Raw genomic sequence first — 12,225 nt, 5'->3', positions numbered from 1 at the left:
CTGTGAGAAAGTAACTTCTCCAACAAGGAGCAGAGCCCTCCTGGAGCATCACCACGGACCCACCCCTTGCCTCTTCATCCTAATTCTCATTTACTTGCTTATTCCTCTGGTGGACCGTGGGGAGGAAATGAGTCATATTCAGTTTTATATGTTCATTGATTAGGTAAATGAAACAATGAAGAATCCCTTTTAAAAATACAGAATGCTTTGAAAGGTGAAGTAAATTCTAGTCAGCCTTGCACAGGGAGCCTGGCTTTGAGGCCAATCCAGACAAGCCTCACAGGCAAGAAGAAAATGAGGCTATGGAGAAAGTATGTTCTTCTCATCTTTAGCAGGATTGATGGTCTGCATGACACAAACAAGAGGACCCTCCACATTCATCCAGACTTGGCTGTTTATAAACACTTTCGGAACTCCGATGGCATTTTCTCTCCTGATGAAATGGAGCGATGGAGCCCAACAAAGATTGAACTCTTACCTCTTACCAGCAATTTTCATGTGTCGCATCCCTTAGTGCCTGAATAGGTAAGCATCAATCACCATTTCTTATGCAAAACCCAAAGTCACATGGAAAGTGAGTAGTGAGGTGATTCCAACCCAGTTGTGGAAACTGAGCTCCTTCCATTACAGGGCAGCATCTACCGATGAGAAAAGTCCTTCTATTCATTCCTACCTGTCTCAATCCAAAAGGATTTCCCAGTCAGAACTGCAGAACAGGAAGCAAGTTCACTGCTTCTCATTCCCACTACCACTCAGGCCTGGTCCCTCTTCTCCATCCTTCTCTTGTTCCCACTTGTCCTCCCTGCCACTCTGCTTCCCGTGAGAAAGCTTCCTAACATGTTCTGTTTCTATAAAACAAGGAAAGCCTAGACAAAGGAAACCTATAAAGATCTGAGCCAGGGGTCAACTAAATTTTTCTGTAAAGAGTCAAAAAGTAAATAATTTCAGGCATTGAGAGCCATACGGTCTCCATCATAACCATTCCACTCTGTCATTTGTAGCATGAAAGCAGCCATAGACAATACATAAATGAGTGAAGAGGGCTGCATTCCAATAAAACTTTATTTTCCAAAACAAGTGGCAGGCCATATTTGGTCCATGAATTATAATTTGCCACCCCCTGGTCTAGGTCAAGGGCAATAAAATAAATTTTACTCCTTGTACCAGCTTTGATCAGTGAGTAACTAGCTTCCAGCTTGGTGTTCACAAAGACTCTAAAGTTGTATCTATGGGCCCTTAGTAGGATAGATTAGTGATGTCTATCCATTAGTGATGTCTGCTTTGGGTGTCAGAAGGACCATGGTGGTGCATGTGCCACATTAGCCATTTGGGGATAAGCTTTGAATGTCCAAATGAATTACAAAGAAGCTACAAGACAATGTATAGTTTTCAAAAAGCCCAAGACGCACCAGAGCCGAGTAGTGACCAAGCCACCACTCTGCCACCACCTCTTTCCCTAGTAAATTTCATCTCACTTCTATCCTAAATAGGTCACGAATCAGGAACCCATGATGTGGAAAAAGAAGAAAGCAAAAAATAAAAAAAAAGTCTATCTGTAAATCAAATCTAAAAGTAAATCGCACTCTGAGAAGTTGGATTAGGCAAGAAGTCCTTTTTTATCTAAGTTTTGTACGTCAGATTACCTAGGATTAAGAAAGCATCCAGCTCTCTCCGTAGCAAAAGAGCAAAAGCAACTATAGCAGGTGGGAACTGTTTTTCCTTTTTTAAACAGACTCACCATTAATAACCACCAAGAAAGCCCTTTCTGCAAGCAACGCTGTCGTCGACAATAGGGAGAGTTCAAGAATTGTACTTTGAGTTAATATTGAACTTGCAAGTAAATACATAAAGCTTCAGCACCATAAAGCTAATTTAAAAGGGACATTTCTCTTTATAGTTCCCTGGAGTATTGTAGACTCGATGATACTCTTCTGCCATAATGTAGGATTCATTAAAGAACTGAAGCTGTAATTGTCTACATCAGTACGTGCGGGCCGACTGGATAAATCGCCCACATGAATTGGTTAATTCAACCTCAAGTCTTTGGTGTAAAGGTCTCCACCCGACCCCTGGCAGGTGGGCAGGAAACCCAAGGCTGGATTTTCCTGCGAGAATATCAGAGGAGGAATTCAAAGAGAATTGCCAAAGCATGATAATCTTTACAAACATTAGACAATTTCTCCTTCATAGTTTTTTTTTCCCAAGTGGAAAATGATAAAATAGATAAAATTATATAATATATATAAAACACATACGTGTATATTTTTAAGATTTAGATGATAATCATTTATATTGTTTATTGAGATCAAAATTGTTTTTCTCACCGAACTGGAGAAGTATTACCATTTGGCCATTTATTGGCAAATCTTTTTTTTTTTTTTTTTTTACCGTCATGTTTCTATATTATCTCTGTAAAATGTCAAGGTAAAAACAGAGTGGCAAGGAGAGGAAAGTAAGCCCTACGCGTAATGGTAACTTTTTAATTAATCAATGAGAAGGCCATGTGATAACAGGAGACATAGAATAACACAACTTTTACCCTGAACTCCGTAACGATTTTACTGACAGCAATTCTGGAAGAGCAAGAAAATGCAGAGGACATCGGCCAGCTATAGATATAATTTTGTCTGTTTAAGATTTCTGTGCATTATCATTCATAAAATATGTATGGCTTTATTGACTTCCCAGGGAGAAGGAGAGGTTGCTTCCCTTTAGAATATAAAAAGTCAGGAGAAGCTTGAGAGTCGATAGCTCTCATCCTAAATGCTGTGGTGGCTGGGTGAGTGGCCTATATCCGAATGTCTGGATCCCCTTTAGCTGTCGTCAAGTTTGAGAGTGATTCCAGTGATTAAAATTCCAAACGGGCCAGTGTGACCCAAATCAGCAATGGAGACCCTCGATTTACTATGTATCGTGAACATTGCGACCGACTCACGGAAACGTATTTTATCTATTACGATAAAAAGAGGCATCTGTGATAACAGGAAGCCCTGGAGATTCCCGTGCCCGCGTTTTATTCCGGCGGGTTACAGGCAGCAAAGAAAGCAGCATATGCAGCTCTCCTAGCAAGCGCAGAGCTGCAGAAATACCCAGGGCCGCTCCCCCAGCGCCTTCCTGAGCCTCGCTATTCCCTACCCTCTTCTGTGGAAGTTATTGCTGTATTAGACGTTGTTGAACATATTTGATATGAAAGCATTGTCTGTTTGCTACCAGTATCTAACGAGTCTCTCCCCCAGAGTTGCCAGCAAGGTGCTGATTAATTAACTGAAGTAGTGGAGCTGAATCGTACAACAGCTGTTTAGAGAATTGTCATTAACTTGGTCTCCTTTCTCGTCTATTAGCTTGCTTGCAGCGCTCCCACTAAAATGCAAATCTGGGAAACCCAGCATCACAATCTACCTTCACCTCTGTGCCCTATTTGATGGAAAAAATAAATAAATAATAACCAACCCTGGATGGTCTGAGCTGACTTTTTTTTGTTTGTTTGGTTTTCAAGGGAAGTCAGAGGAGGAAGGAGAAACAGACAGAAGGTCCAAGAAGGGGTTTTGGAAACTTTGTAGAAGTTACAGCTGGGCCTGTCGCTTGTCACTGGCAGCTGACAACAGGACCGGTCCTTTGGGCCGAGTGTCCCACCCCGAGCTCAGGGGACAGTTCAGCTATCGGCCGGTCTCTCGCAGGGACCCCTTCCCTGGAGGGGGGCAGGCACCTGCGTGGAGAGACTAAAGGCAGGGAGCCACGCGGGGAGGCAGATGTAGCTGCTGCTCCGGAGTGAGGACGGTTGGCGAAGGAGTCCAACCTGTAGACCTCAGCTGCCCCAAGAACAAGGCTGATTATTCATAGGAGCAGAATCTGGATTAAGTGGCAGATTGGAGGGAGGGTCGAGTTGATGAGACCCAAGCGCATCATTAAAATGTTCTGTGCCGAGGTGTAGGGACTCAGACCAAATAAAAATGATGGGATTTTTTTTTTTTTTTTAGGTTTCTTTCTTGCTTTCCTCCTTCTTCCTTCCTTTATTCTTTTCTTTCTCTTCTCCCTTCTTTCCCCATCTTTTCTTCTTTTTTATGTGTATTTCTAAGTCTACCTGGCACCTTTTGTGAAAGGCAACAACGTCTTCCATACACGGGCCAACAAAATTAATTCATAACAGAGGCTGTCACCATTTCATCCCAGGTATCGCCTGATAACCCCAGGTAAGCTCTGCTTATTCCCTCTGACATGAATCTCAGAGACTCGGTACCAGAGAGCTCAGATGTTAACACCTTCTGTCGCTGTACCCGTTACCCCGTGCAATTTCGTCTGCGTGGCACCCCCTCCACATTGGACTCACTTCATAAAATGCATAAGATTTTTTTTTAATGTAAAGAAGTAGAAATTAAAGATGTAGTTAAATAGCACATAATCAGGTCATCAGGGCAGATAAAAGAAGCAAATACATCCCCCCCAAAAATGCAGCAGGTGCTTTTTTTTTTTAATGAAGCAGATAAATGCAGAAATGAATACACTGATACAGACAGAGCATCTGCCTCATGATAAAATTAAGTCTTGTGACAGAAATAAATCACTGTGGGGGAGAATGTAACCCATTATCCAATGGGATTTTTCCTTTTCTTCTTATGTGACAGGACTTATTGGATTCCCTGACGCTAGGCAGCTAAGTGCATCCACAATTTGATGATAAATCAGAAAGACTGCAGGATTTGAAATTTAACAACTACTTATTTTTCTGTGATGTAGAGATAAGGGAAAAATTTCGGTGAGTAACTATTAAATTGGGAATCTCCTTCTTCCCTGATAATCTGATCTTCTGGTACTATGTCATATCATCACACAATGCCAACAACCAGCAGTGAGTAAAATGGATTTTGGACTAAGATGAATAAGAGAACTACTTATCTTTCCCTTTCTTTCCCAATATTCAGTTTTATCTAAAGAGTACCACAGAAAGGTTACTTTTGACATAAAAATATACTGCTCTTATTACACTTTCCTTTTTATCCCCTTCAATATTTTAAAAAATGGCAATAAAAGCATGTTTTTCTTTTTAAAACATTTTCACATTTGAACAATAGAAAAGGAAAATCCATATATCATGTTAAAATCCACAGGAACTAATAGAGCTCAGGACTACTTTACCATGTTTGATAAATGTGACTTGAAAAAAACATACCTTTACCTTTTAAGGATTTCCTTTGTTATAATATGCTATTAATTAGTGGGGGGGGGGATAATTCATCTCTCCAAGGTGTACTTTCATTTCCTCATGTTGAATCTTTGCAGTACCTCGGTTCTTTCCTAACATCCGCACCAATCATGAGCTCTCAAACTGAACCATATAGATTGCCCTTGTAAGAAACGGAGAGGGAGAAATCAAATGATTTTTTTCCCCTCATAATTTTTTCAAGTGAGAACATGGTACATCTTCAAAAGGAACCTGATCCATTGGGTAAAAATATAGGAACGATCTAGCGAGTGACACTGCAGAAAATACTCAGAAACAGTGCATTGTTGAGCCTAGGCATATTTCAAAAGCCAAGCCACAATCAACTTTCTTGTAAAGTAAATCAAGCTCACTATAAAGTTGCTATCACTGATTTCTTTTCTTTTCTTTTCTCTTCTCTTTTTTCTTTTGCAACCTGTCTTATAAAGGGGCAAAGGTGGGGTTGGGTAGAGAGGCATTAAACATTGATCACTGGTAATTACAGTAATCTCCTTCAAGAGAGTTAAACGCTGCAAAGTCAGCCCGTCTTCGGAGAGTTAACTCCATGTGACAACACAAGGAAAGCTGTTACAGAACTGTAAACTCCTACAGCTGGGTACCAGCCTTTAATTAGAGTGTGGCACCAAAACAGACGCTCCTCGAGTATCCAAAGAGATATCCTGAATCTAGTAGTTCAAGAAGTAAGAGATCTAATCAGCCAAATCATACATCTATCACAAAACATACTGAGAAGAGAAAGAGCGGGCCGTACAATCAGCCAAATGCCATGACTGTCGGGAAGAGAGTCATTCACTATGGTCTGTTATTTAGTTGTTCTGTTTCACACACACTGGATGATAAAACAGAAAACCTGAAGACAAACATTTCCAGGAGGATCTGGAAATCTGGAACATTCTTCGAGGTTTTAGGAAATTAGTTTGACCTGATTTGTCATTTCCAAAAAGCAGAAGTCACTGATCTTGCAATTTGCCATCGAGAGAGTGGAAAGGGTTCTACAAAAAATCAAGCAAGAGGTCCTGGCATAATCCTAGCATTAATTATGGTTCTCAAAAGTGCATGTTTGGGGGAGCCTGGGTGGCTTAGTTGGTTGAGTGGCTGACTCTGGATTTCCGCTCAGGTCATGATCTCAGAGTCCCGGGATCAAGCCCTACATTGTCTCTGCACTCAGCAGGGAGGCTGCTTGAGATTCTCTCCCCCACCACCCCACCTCCGTCCACTCTTCCCACTCAGGCTTTCTCTAAAATCAATTAATCAAAAAAAATTAAAAATCAATTAATCAATCTTTTTTTTTTTTAAAGTGCATGCTGGTTTATTGTTTTTTTTTTTTTTAAACATGGCAGTATTTCCCTAGCTTTGTTTTCCACTAAAACAAAAACAAAAAGAACTAGACACAGTATTGAATTGGCAAGTTCTCCATAGAATCCTCAAGATAAAGAACTAGAACATGTACCTCATAAAGCCCTTCATTCCATGTGACCACCTCACAGTTTGGATCCAGCTACCTGGCCTGCCATATACACCCACAAACATCCCACTTACTGGGATTTTCTTTCTTCCAATCAGGTGTGCTTAAAACAGTTACAGGGGAAAATGGACCCATACAACTAGGCCTGGGTACATCACAGGATCTTGAATCTTTTACAGAATAGAAATAATTTGAAATGGAAAGCCATGTTCATGCCAATATTGTTGGATTTATGTAGTCTGATCCTCTCTTGATTACCATGGAGAAATCCATTTTTATGATCACATAAGGAATCATAGACATATTTGAAAATTCTGTCCATGAATAAGAGATCAAGTCAAAAGCATCTTGTTTTCTAAAAGGGAAGCTATAGGACCCAGAGATGTGGATGTGTTACCCCAACCCATAAAGCTGGTTAGCAAGTGGGTCAATCTAAAACACACATCCCCTAACTCAGAGGCTAGTCTTTCCATTCTGCTTGCCCAATATTGCATCTTCTTATCCTCCAAATGAACGGCACTGAAAGGGAAATAACAAAGAAATCAAAGATATGTTCCTACAGCCTCTGGGAACTTAGTTGAATATATCTTCAACAGTACATAAGACCTAAAACAGACATCCAGTAGATGAAAGAACATACCTAGCATAGGAACATGTGCAGTCAAAGAAGATTTGAGTGAGGAAGAAGCAAACACAACCATGAGTATTCCCCATGTCAGGGGATTCATTCAGTTGACATCTATTTCAGGAGCCAGCTACACAGACATCTTCTCAAGAAGCATCCTAGGCCCAGACAACAGCAGGTACCTTGAAGACCTTGAAGCAGAAATGAATTCCAGAAAGAGGAAAAAGACCAAAGTGGCTACAATTGATTAAGCAGGAGATGGAGTAAAGAGGTATGCAGGGGTCAACTCCTATAGAAACTTTTAAACCACAGGAAGAAATTTGGCATTTGTTTTGATGGCAAAAGGAAGTGGGTAGAAGATTTTAAGCAAAGATATGATATGATCACATTGATTTTTTTTATTTTTTTAAATATTACTTTGATTACAGTATGAAGAAAGGATTATAGGACTGAGATACATACATGAAAGTCCTTTTAAAAAAATGCTAAGGTAAGATCTAAATGGAAGCAGTGGCATTACATAAATAGCACCATGATCTTAAACAATAATAATGCAGTGATATTTCTCAGAGAATGTCCTAAACTTTGGCACTAGCCAAAAGCATGTGGCATGTCCACATTCTGAAATGATGAATGATGGATCTTTGAAGCAAGCAAGAGGAAACTGACTTTGGGCATCATTGGGTTGAGTAGTCACTGCAGTTCAAGCCATCTGTGCTGCAACCACAGATTTAAAAAATCCAAACTCTAACAGAGGCAAGTCTCTGGTACTCAAAGCTGTGACCATTTCAAAATTTTGTTATCTAAGTTTTCCAAGTTGAATTGAGGGAAACCATATATGTAATATATATATGTATATATTGCAAAAAGGGCCCCATGATCCTCTTGCTTCAAAAAGGGGTGGCATGAGTGATGTGAGGGACAGAAATATAGGCTCTGCCTTGAGAAGAAGCAACACTTCATGAATTTAGGGATCAAAGTCCAGATCACTTGGGACAATTAAAACACAACTGGTGATTTCCTGCAATGAAGGGATAGTAAAGACCTGTACTGCTCTGAAGTCAAGCCAGTTAATCTCATTCTGCCAGTCTCCATTCAGTTTCAGTAGTGACTGTGCACTACTAACACAAGGCAGATTTCACCTCTCGACTGCTGCTTCTTGATGATAAATGTCCAGGGATGCTCAGATAAGAGAGAAAATGAAAGAGACAGGTTATAAATCTCTTTAGGGAAATTACTGATTGTGCTATTGGTCTTTGGTAAAAGATAAATAATTAAATCAACAGCTCAAAAACCACACATTATGAAAAATTCAAGTTCTTAGTTCCAAAAAGGCAAACTGCAAGAAGACCAGGCTTCATAAAGAGACAGATTTGGGTTTGAGTCCTGGTTCCACCGCCTTGCTACTTGAGTGACTTGCTGATCCACTTTTTTTTAACATCTCTGTGCCTCAGTTTCTTGATGTATAAAGTGAAAGTCATACTGACTGACAGCTGGTTGTTGGGAGAGTTAAAATGAGACCATATCAGTAAGGCACTTAGCAGGTACATAAAAAATGCTCATCCTGTGCCAGCTTGTTCACCCTTTTCACCCTAGTAGAGGGCTTTCCAATAGCATTCAGGACTTAGACTCCCCCTGTGCTATAGACTTGAGTATTTGTGTACCCTTCCCCCCCCACAAATTCATCCATTGAAACCTAATCCCTAATGTGATGATATTTGGAGGTAGGGCAGGTGGTTAGGTCACAAGGATGGAGCCCTCATGAATGGGATTAGTGTCCTTATAAATGAGACCCCAGGTAGTTCTTTTGTCCCTTCCACCAAGACAAAGGAAGCAGGCCTTCATGGGATGCTGAATCTTCTGGCACCCTGATCTTGGACTTCCCAGCCACCAGAACTATAAGAAATAAATGTGTGTTGTTTAAGCACCCCCAGACTGTGGTATTCTTGTTATAATATCCTGAGCTAAAACAATCTGGTTACAAACAGAGATAAGGTCTTCAAGAGAATGAGAATCCTTAAGATGAGATCCTGAGGAAATATCCTGGGTCCCTAGGTTATTCCTAAAAAAGAGGATTTGCATTTAAAAAGCAGCAACAAAGAGTCTTGAAGTTGATGACCTGAAGAAAATTATAGCACTAAGTTTGTAAGGAAATTCATATTCATATTTTTAAAATATGAAATAGAGGGAGTGCTTTTGAAAACAAAAGATATAATTCTTTTTCAAAACAGGTTTGCAAATCTCAGAAGACAAAATAAATAGAAACTTAAAATAGGGTGCAGAAACCTAGGAATTGTGAAGAATGGAGTCGGTCTGGTGTGCTGGAGAGCGCACAGGATGGCAGACCTGAGAGTCCTGTCTTGAGTTGACCACTACCAGCTGGGTAACCTTCGGTAAGTCATCCCCCCTGTCCCCTTGAGAGTTTGCTCATCTGTTAAATGAGCTAATTAGCTAAGACAATCCCAACAGATCCTGTCATATCCGGTATTTTTTATACTTCTATGGCCCTAAGGTCACAAGACTGAGAGAGTAGCGTTGAGTGTCCTATGAGTCACATTTTCATTTCTATACACGGCTGGAAGTTCTTGGATTTGAGGTGCTACACCCAAGCTAGAGGAGATAACACAGAGTTGGACCTATGAAAATAACAAATACCAGGAGTAAGGGGGGAAAATGCAACAGAAGGGGAGAAAGGCAGGGGTCTCCCTATGGCATAGTAACTGGCACGGACAGTGCATCAGTTGGTTAATAAGAAAGATGGAGAAGAATCAGTGGAGGGATGTAAGGCACAGAGGTCATACCTACACAAACCCCAGAGATCTTATGATTCATTGTCACACGAAGAGAGGGATTCAGATCTAGAGTAAGGACTGGAAGAGTCTCAGCAAGAGGAGGTTCCCACTGAGGTTCATAGGGGTGATATTACCCGCCAAAGTCATTCAGCTGAGGAGCAGAACTAAGATCCTTGGCTATTGACCTTAGAGCACCTTTTGCTGGGGAATCTACAGATCCGTTCATAAAGAGAAGGCTACAGCACCTATGTGGGGAAGGCTGCCAGGAATGTCCACTCCGGGGGAGCAGGAGTAATGGCTTTGCAACTTAGAGGTTTGTCCCTGAACATTAGTTCACTGCCAATTCACTACTCTTCTTCAGAGTACCATGGTGCTGAAATAATCTCAGGGAGATGCATAAACGTGCTACTCTACAGGAGCTGAGCAAGAAGATATGCTCAGGGAACTCTCTGGACCACACTCCATACTGTGTGTGACCTGTTAGTCCATTGGTCAGGGGACACCACTGATAGCCATGAGATCTTCCTCTTGCTACATAGTAGACTGCTCCTCATAATCTCAACCTCCTGAAAGTTGAATGCTACTTCTCGCCCACTGATCAAGTCACATCTATGTAACTAGATGTGTCCTTACTAGAAAAGGGGAAAGAAAAAGAAAAAATAATACTGCTGAGGTCAGCAGTGGCATCCTGATATTCAAAAATCTATGTGTACTAGCACCAATCCTCACGGCCATCATTCCTCAACCAACCCTACATCCATTTGACTGTCAATTTAGCCCATTTTCTGTAGGTATAATATCACACAGTTCCAATGTGCATTTATTCCAAGATGCTCATCTTTCCACATTTTGTCATCTGCAATTCTGATGTCTAATATTGCTTGGAGGGGGGAGGCATTCTAAGATCAATGGTATGTCATATTTTAATTGGCAGTGGTTTTTCATTGTGATACATAAAGTAATTGTGTGTCATACGATTACGGTATCTTAGACTTATTGAAATGCAGTATTTAAAGTGGAAATAGAGAACTATTTCAGCACTATCTTCCATAAACTACAGGACTCTCTCTCTCCCTCTCCCCCTCCCTCCCTCATGTATGCACCTGCAACTGTCACTCTCTCTCATTCTCTTATCCTCTCCTTATTTTACCTATGATCTATCAGATGCTTCCTCTGTGATAAGCACTATGCTGAGCACCAGAGATGAAATTATGAACCAAAAAAACCAAAACAGCAGTGGTGCCTGCCCCCGTGAAGCTCATCATCTACTACATCTCTGTGCAGATATTGATAAAGTAGTACAAAAAATGCAAAGCCACAAGTAGAGCAAAGCACTTGAGAGGAGAGGTCCACAGTGCTGTGAAGGAATGCAGAACAGAGTAATGACCTAGCTGAGAAGACTTCCCTGAGAAAGTGAAAAAGTTGCTGAGATACCATGCTTGAGAAGTAAAGGTGACGGTTGAAAGCAGAGCCTTTTGTGTAGAGGGAATTTCATTTTGCAAGGCCCTGCGGTAGTTGGAAGCAAAGCTTGGAGAAAGTCATGTTGCTGGAGCCCAGGGAACAAGGGGAGGTGATACAGATGTGGGGTGAATTGGGTCAGGAGATGGACTACAGCAGGGCTCTGTCTTTATCCTCATGAAAATTTGAAGGTGTTGAAGAGCTAAAACCCAGGGAAAAGGGGTGGGAGTGCTAAGATGCTTAGATCAAAAACAGTGTTGCAGGTGCCACCTGGAGGGTGCAGGTTAGGAGGCCATTCCAGCAGACCAGACAGGAACTAATAGAGAAATACAGACTCAGGGCTGCTCTTCTTCCCAGCGCAGCCACACAGACCTCAGCTTGTCGGTGGGGGCCTTTCCTAGCCTCCTCTGCACACAGACCTTGCAGTGACAGCCTCGGAGCAATACCCAGAGAAGGAGGTCAGAATATTCGATAGAGGGTCCTCGTGTAGATGCAAGAGAACCTAGAACAAAGCCCCATAGATAAGGGGGCCTGGGCATGCAAAAGCAGAGAGAGGAAGCACAGTCCATATAGTCTTCTAGGCCTGGCCCAGGGGGAAGTCATGTGAGCAGCCTGGACACCCCCCACCCCGAACTTTCCAATACTTGGAAAGTACCCCTGGCCAGGA

The 12,225-nt window shown here is 41.5% G+C and overlaps 1 protein-coding gene and 1 long non-coding RNA gene across 7 annotated transcripts in view; one reads left to right on the top strand and one right to left on the bottom strand.

The window, feature by feature from the left end:
- Positions 1 to 12,225, bottom strand: part of PPARGC1A (PPARG coactivator 1 alpha) — a 640,279-nt gene that overhangs the window by 203,001 nt on the left and 425,053 nt on the right. The window lies entirely within an intron of this gene.
- On the top strand, positions 6,689 to 11,568 carry LOC112654094 (uncharacterized). The gene is made up of 4 exons (XR_003132735.3): positions 6,689 to 6,781; positions 7,432 to 7,579; positions 9,540 to 9,701; positions 11,265 to 11,568. It is a non-coding gene; the product is annotated as an uncharacterized LOC112654094 (long non-coding RNA).

Source organism: Canis lupus, chromosome 3 (genome assembly GCF_003254725.2).
Source record: "Canis lupus dingo isolate Sandy chromosome 3, ASM325472v2, whole genome shotgun sequence".
NCBI lineage: Eukaryota > Metazoa > Chordata > Mammalia > Carnivora > Canidae > Canis > Canis lupus.
The sequence above is the reverse complement of the archived record's forward strand: the minus strand, read 5'-3'. Positions and strand labels throughout refer to the sequence as shown.